Consider the following 8327-nt stretch of genomic DNA (forward strand, 5'->3'; position numbering starts at 1 on the left):
AAAGCAGCTATAACTTTTTGATTGCTTGTCTGATTTCTTTCAAACTTTCACCATTCTGTTAAATTTATTTTTCTCCTTCCCAACACAACATTTTATGGCAAAGGCTGGATTCCCCTTTAAGGGCCTTATGTGAGCCCCGGGCCCCGTCTTACAAAGAGTTACGATTGATCCAATCAATATCATTGTAACTGTATGGAAATCCATCAGTGTCATATTTTTTTCTGCAGGAAATGTGCACAATGTCAATGCCCTTTGTAAACAAAGAAAAGCACAGTGAATTTTCAAGACAACAATAAATGCATGAACACATACATCTTAGCTAGAAAATATTTTGAACAAGCATGCATAATAGATGTTGACATTGCTGGCCGTCCATAGTTACGATCGATCGATCGGATCAGTCGCAACTCTTTGTGAGACGGGGCCCTGAGGTTTGTGACTATCGCATACTGGAATGGAAGGAGATATGACTGGTCAGAAACCATAAACAGTAGCGACTGATTCATGCCAGACCAGCCCTGAATAGGCAACCTAAATAGGCATTTGTTCACCAGTAGGTACGAGCTTTAAAGACAGACATTTTTCCCTACTTGTAATGTGCCTCATTTTCCTGTTCTTCTTTCTATAAATTTTGTTTTTGTTTTCTAAGCGCCTTGAGCATCTAATCATACTGAAAATCATGGTAATCTTTTAAAGGCTTAATCGTCATGGCCGTGGGTAGATGTGTGTGTGTGTGTTTGAGTTTTGTCAGACGTGTATCAATCAGTGTTATAACCCTTAGGCAGCACCAGTGGCGTACCTAGGATTTTCCACAGGGGGGGGGGGCAAACAAAATCGGCCGCCAAAAAAATTGACAAGCAAAAAAAAAAAAAAAAAAAAAGGTCTTCAAGTTCGTCAGGGGGGGGGGGGGGGGGGCAATAAAGGTCTTAAAGCTCGTCAGGGGGGGGGGGCAAAAAAGGTATTTCAAGCTCGTCAGGGGGGGCAGGGATATGTTTTTGGTATGGGTTGTGGCTACCCCCCCCCCCCCCGTAGGTACGCCAGTGGGCAGCACCCCCTGGAAACGTGTAGTGACATGCTGAATAGCAATAATACAACAAAAATCATCTTAATTTTTTCACGATTTTTTTATGCTTGTCATTTTTTGATAATTTCATAATTGAACTCAGCGCACCCCCTGTTAAAAAAAAAAAAATCGTTTCCAGGGTACTGTTCTATGAATTACTTATGTGGAGTGTTGTGGCCCAGTGGATTAGTCTCCGGACTTTGAAACAGAGGGTCGTGGGTTCGTATCCAAGCCATGGCGTAATTTCCTTCAACAAGAAATTTATCCACACTGTGCTGCACTCAACCCAGGTGAGGTGAATGCAGTAGCGTACCTAGGATTTTCCACAGGGGCGGCAAAATCGTCCGCCAAAAAATTTGACAAGCACAAAAAAGGTCTTCAACCACAAATAAATGATTTCGTACCAGAAAAAAAATTGACAAGCCAAAAAAAATAAAAATAAAAAAGGTCCTCAACAGGATATAAAGGACATTTCGCACCAGAAAAAAAAAATTCAAAGGAAGGGGCCACTGGTGGCTCGTAAGGAGGGGGGGGGGGCAGGGATACGTCATTTGCATGGGTTGTGACTCGTCGGGGGGGCAGTCTGCCCCCCTGCGTGAATGGATACCTGGCAGGAATTTATTCCTTGAAATGCAATAAGAGCTGGAAGGCTGTTCGAGCTACAGCTGGGGTAATAATATCAAGAAGATTCTATGACTGGAGTTCCAACAGGCAATAAATTTGTTCAAGCAGCTGTTCATTTCTAAAGAAGCACAAAAGGAAGAACGGCAATAAGGACCCTTTTAATGTCCACCTTCGAAGCCGCCAGTTTCAGTGAAGAAATCCGATGGGTGAAATTTTACGAATATTCATTTGTATCAATTTTCCATCTTTCATATCAATAAACAAACTAAAATTCAAATGCATGACAAAACATCAATAACCAAACACTATTAAGACAAGATATTTGCCCAGACTATATTAGTTAACCTTTAAATTGTGAAAAAAGAAAGAATTTGACCTTTACTGAAACCAGATTTTAACACTTTTCCGATCGTTTGCGGCGAATAAAAATTTCAAATGTGGTCGGTGGAATATTGTTGTTCATTACTGTACAGCGCGTCCCCAAAAAAATGTCCCTCTGACAAACGGCTGAATTAATTCTAAAATTACGTATTATTCTGAATTAAATGTGCAGAGCTAAAAAGTTCATTTCATATTCTAACTTCTGTAAAAAATTTAATTGGTTTCGCTTCAGCGGTTTTGAATACACAATCTAGTATGTAACAGTCGTGCTTTTCAGCCCATTCCAAGTTTGCATGCAGCAATGCTGTATGTTCTGCACTGTCTAGCATATCAATTCCCTTTGACCCTCCAAAAATCTGACAAGGGAATTCCCTAATCTGACCAGGGAAGTCCCCATGAACCCCATGATCAAACCTAGCTCATCAAATCGCAACCTTGAGCATGTTTAGTAGGTCAAGAAATGTTACACCAATGCTGGACAGTCCATTGCAAGTTTGATAATGTTAAATGCAACACTGGTGGAGACAATAGGTCATGCCTTTTTCAGGCCTTGTTCAATGTTTCACTCATTTCAACTACATGTACTGCATTCTTGTTGCATTGATAATTTGTTATTAAGTTACTGAGGTCAAGTTAATATACCTATTTGATAAAAAAGTCAATTTCCACTGGTAATGTTCGAATTTGCAAAGTTACACTTGTGATTTGTCCGTCATTGTTTAGCTTATTGTACTCATCCATTTTTTTCAGGTTGATACATCTATTCCCCATATCAATCATACAAAAATCTTCATGATGGATATTTCATTCCCTTCTGAACATGCTCATATTTGTGATTTGATCAGCCTGGTCAGATCAGGGAATTGTCCCTGCCCAGATCCTGGATGTTAAATGGGGGTTAACATGCTAGAGGCAGTGCATAAATACTGCATTGCTGCTAACTTGGAATGGGCTGAAATTTACCACTGTTACATAACAGAATGTGTATTCAAAACCGCTGAAGCGAGACCGATGAAATTTTTATAGAAGTTAGGTTATGAAATGAGCTTTCTAGTTCTGTTCATTTGATTGAATATGATACTATATTTTGGAAATAATTCAGCCGTATGTCAGAGGGACATTTTTTTTGGGACGCGCTGTATATGCCAGATGAATGCCTGCACATGCCCAGTCGAGCAAATTTGAGTCATATTTCAGGACATATTGCAAAGTTTATTTTCGCATGGCTCCGAATTATGTACTACACATATAACCAGACCAAGATCATGAAGATGCCGCGAAAAAGTAATTATCATCACAAAAGCATATTTCCCTTTATGTATGACCTATATAGCTGCGAGTCATGCGGGAATCATTTGTCTACAAAATTGCAAGAGATGTTGAGCAAAGTGCATGCCTGACATACTTTCTGCTGGCGGCTTTTAACCTTGTTCAAAGAGGTTTTAGATGATGTTACTCCATCTCATTTGAAACCTCCTTGATAATATCTAAGTCCTATGGAAGCGCATGATAGAGACGTAATTCATAAGGTGATATGAAAAAGGCTTTATACAAGAACCTTTTGTATTATTATTATCATTATTATTATTTGACTGAGACTCTATATACTCAAAATGCCAATTTATGCAAAATATCCTCCAAATCAAATTCTTTCATTTATCATGGAATAAAAAAAGGCATCATCTTTTGCTAATTATATACTTTTAAATAGAATATCGGTTTCGGACGTGGTCCCGTGAAATTGGTGACTGTGATTCTTATTGGGATTCTTATTTATGCAAATTATATTAAAATTGCATATACATTGCAAAAACATGAAATCAAATTTAATTATTTGCAAATTATATTCAAATTATATCATTATACGGTGTGCCCCACAAAAAGGAAGCCCAACAGATGTCACAATTATTAAATATGTTTCTACTATTATTTTGATATGTACACAGCAAAAACTGTGGTGTTAACCGGTGTACATAGAGGACCACACCAGTTATTTTACAGCGGTGTTAAATTGGTGGTGTTAGTTTTACACCTATAGGTGTTATTACAGCACCTATGGTTGTTACATTTACACTCTTTGGTGTTATGTTCAACCTCTAGGGTGTTATTTTAACACCTCTGGGTGTGGTCCTCTATTAACACCAATTGGTGTCAGTTTTAACACCACAGTTTTTACAGTGTATGGTAAGAGTAAAAATCTCATCTTCAGTATGAGCCAGCCATCGTAGCAAATCGCAAAATTCAAACTCGTCTTGCTCATTAATGCGTGAAGTGTTTTTACATATTCGGTATCAAAATATAGAAGAATGAATGTATGGTATGATGATGATTCCCCTCATTTCCATTTATGCTCTACATTAAACTTTTTTTTGTTTTACGAAGTAAGAATGCTCTTCTGTAAAATTGTACTTGATTGTATTACTTTATATTACTTTGTATTATGTTTTGAGTGGAAATGAAATAAAATAATTGAATTGAATGATGTAAATAAGATATCATGAGTCATTTTCCAATGAGGAGTAAAGACATGGAACCCCTTTTTTTTTCTTTTACACACTGTATAAGCATAAACATAGAACAACAATATAATTGTGGTTACAATGGATTTTATTTGATTCATTTTTTCTTCTGCATTCATAACATTCGTATACAATACAATTTTCATTACGTAACAAACATAATATATTGGGTAACTGATTTTTGTATGAATCATAACGAAAAAAATATATATGATCTACTACCAACAAAGAAAATTTAACATTTACAGTTTGCAGGAGAAGGATTGTCATTATAAGCAGATTGCTTGACATGAATGACAACCCCATTAAATTAGTACATACATTATTTCATAAAGCAGAATGGAAATGTTATTTTGTTCATAATTTCATCAAGATGAAGATGGAGATGAAAGAGGATGATGGTGATAACGGTGAAAGTGAAGGCCATGATGGAGATGATGATGATGGTGGTGGTGGTGGTGGTCATGGGAGAGTATTGTGATGATGAAATGACAGGAAAAGTGATTTACTAATTAACTGAAATACTGACTATGACTCAAATATAAATGACTCTATTATCTTTCTTTATCTCTTTTCTCTTTTTATTTTCATTTCCCTTGTGTGTGCTTCCATGTTTTCTTGTTTCTTGTTCTTCATTATTTTTTTTTTTGCTGTTCCCTGTTTTGTCATCTTCGTGTCTGTCGTCGTAGGCAATTCTAAAATAATTATTTAGAGGGGTCCACACAATACAAGCACTGCTTTTTAGTGGATCCCTCCATTTTCTCAGAATTTTATTTTAAAATGGTTATGATATTTTGCTTATATATAATACTCTGTTTTGTTTTGCTTTTACTTATAGATAAATATCATATACTGTACATGCCAGAATTCATTTTGTCTGTATAAGTTCACTGTAACAATTTTGACCACATTACTTTGTTCTGTTGAAAATGAAATAAAAATAAATTGAAATGAATTGAAATTGACTATTGATAAAGGTTCCTAGAAATTGGTGTCTGGCAGTACTGCACCGTATATTAAAAGAATATAGAAAGTATACAAAAATACAAATATTTGAAATCTTGACTATTTTCATTCAAGTAATTCATGCATTATTTTGTTAATTTATGTATTAAGTCATTTATTTATTCATTTATATATTTATTCTGTTTCTGTTTGGTAACTCCCGTAGGAGATTGCTCGACAGGGTCGTTTTTAGCTGGTAAAAGCCAAACTGGCATTTTACGTCTAGCTAGGTTAGTCAGTCATAGTGGCTGACGTTATAGACGGCATAAGTTACCCTCGGGTTTTGTTTATCAAAGTTGAGACAATGGCAGAGTGGTTATTCGAACTCACAACCTTGCTATTACGAGTCCAATGCTATAACCACTGGACCACACGACCCGTGTTATGTCTATCCATTATTCTTTCTTCATGTGTCAGGAAGTGAGAAAAAAAAACAATATTCCTCGAAATTTAGAACCAGCATTCGTATATAATACTGTCAATGATACGTGGGCAAACAGCCCCACCCCACTCCTTCTTTGTTGATCACGTGCTGATGACGTCACAGCCGATGCTGATCACACTTATTATATTTTCCGGGCGTCATTTCCCATCAAGACTTCATTGTTCTTGAATAAGCCTATACAAAGGAAATAAATCGATGAATAAAAACGTGAAAATAAAAATTCATGGGATTGAGAGGAGAAAGAGAAAAAAAAACTTATGGCATTGTGTTTCCACAGATCCAAAACAAATTTCCTGAAACTGAATCCCAAATTTCTCGAAATTCAAAGACATTTCCTGAAATTTTCAAGTTTAATTTTCAACAACAAAAAAATCGGCTCATAATACAGCGAGCCTAAATTTGGCCCAAATGATTAAAATCAAGGAATTTAACCATTATTTTCACGCCCTCCTTAAAAATAGGACCAAAAGTACGTAATGCGAGCGCGGAGCGCGAGCGGAAAATTGCGAGCAACATATCGAGGTAAACAATTCTTTAAATGTAACATGGATATCAAAAGTTGAAACTTTTAATTGTTGTTTGATTGTTTTTTCCGATTATCCGGAATTACTTGGACTTTTTTCATTACCCGAAAATTAAATGAAAATTATCCGGTTTACCCGAAATTCGGGCAATTTCCTTCAAAGTGGAAACACTGCACCTCTCGGTGATAATAGAAGCAATATATTTCCGTTTTAATGAAATTAAAGGGGAAGTTCACCCTAAAAGTTTATTGTAAAAATAGCTGTATAATAATAATAATAAATCGCTGAAAGTTTGAGTTTTGCGTGGTAAACTTCCCCTTTAAAGGTCAAGTCCACCCCAGAAAAATGTAGATTTGAATAAATAAAGAAAAATCTAACTAGCATATCACTGAAAATTTCATCAAAATTGGATGTAAAATAAGAAAGTTATGACATTTTAAAGTGTCTCTTATTTTTCACATAACAGTGATATGCACAACTAGGTGAGTCAGTCGATGATGTCCATCACTCACTATTTCTTTTGTTTTTTATTGTTTGAATTATACAATATATCATTTTTATAGATTTGATAATAAGTACCAACTTGAATGAACCATTATAGTTTTAAACTATCAATGATAATTCCACATGTTCACGAATTAATCGTATCACTTGACAATGATGAGAAAATGAGAATATTTCATATCATAAATTACAAAAGAAATAGTGAGTGGGTGACGTCATCAGTCCCCTCATTTACATACCAGCCAGGATGTGCATATAACTGTCTTGTGAAATTAAGCGAAACTTAAAATGTCATAAATTTCTTACTTTACATCCGATTTTGATGAAATTTGCAGTGTTATGCATATTGGATTTTTTTTGGGTGAAAATCCGTTGTTTTGATACCCGTGACGAGTGCACGCGAGGCCCGTGTCCAAAACTGAAACAAAAACCTATCCCGTAAACGCGCATATGTAAAGCAATATATTTGATTGACCCCCTCCCCCCCCCCCCCCCGGGCGTAGTCCCCTCATTATCGCCGTACCGTCGGAAGAGGTCAATAGAGAGTTTTCGCATTTACTATACCGTACGGAGACACTCTCTGCAATGAATCGATTTCTTTGAAAATGCAATAAAAATCACTATAGATAGCCAAAAGGCTTTTTCTCGAAAGTTGGGGTACAGGGACAGCATCGGAATCTCTTGAATCTGGACAACGACATACTTACAATTAGTTCGTCCGGTGCAAATCTTCGGAAGATCTGCTGTCCAAGTCAACCAACTTTCCACAAAAGCCTCTCAGCTCTCCATTGTGATTTGACTTGCATTTTCAAAAGAATTGATGCGTTGTAGAGAGTGTGCTCCGTAGCTAAATGAGAAAAGTTCGGATTATTGTATTGTAGCATCTTCTTACTAGACGCTTTCTACAACGCATCAATTCATTTGAAAATGCGAGTCGATCGAATTGGTAGATTAGAGGTCATTGTCAAAACCATGATGGTCCAGGGCGTACAGCACATCATCGTAAAATTGGAACCGGACAAAAAATTGCAAAATAATTGTCAAGAGATTTGGACGAATCCCCACTGCTTCACCGATTATCGACAAAGGCTGCCTAAGGCTCCTTTAATTAACAGAAATTAACGTTAAATGAAATTAACCGTCCGCAAAAAGATTGCAAAAATAGGGCCTACACTAGCTACTACTCTACTTACTCTAGCATATATATTCGCTATCCTCATCGGCGGATTCTTCTGAGCATGGAACTTCTAAAGGTTCTTCTT

This window comes from Lytechinus pictus, chromosome 6 (genome assembly GCF_037042905.1).
Source record: "Lytechinus pictus isolate F3 Inbred chromosome 6, Lp3.0, whole genome shotgun sequence".
In the NCBI taxonomy this organism is placed as follows: domain Eukaryota; kingdom Metazoa; phylum Echinodermata; class Echinoidea; order Temnopleuroida; family Toxopneustidae; genus Lytechinus; species Lytechinus pictus.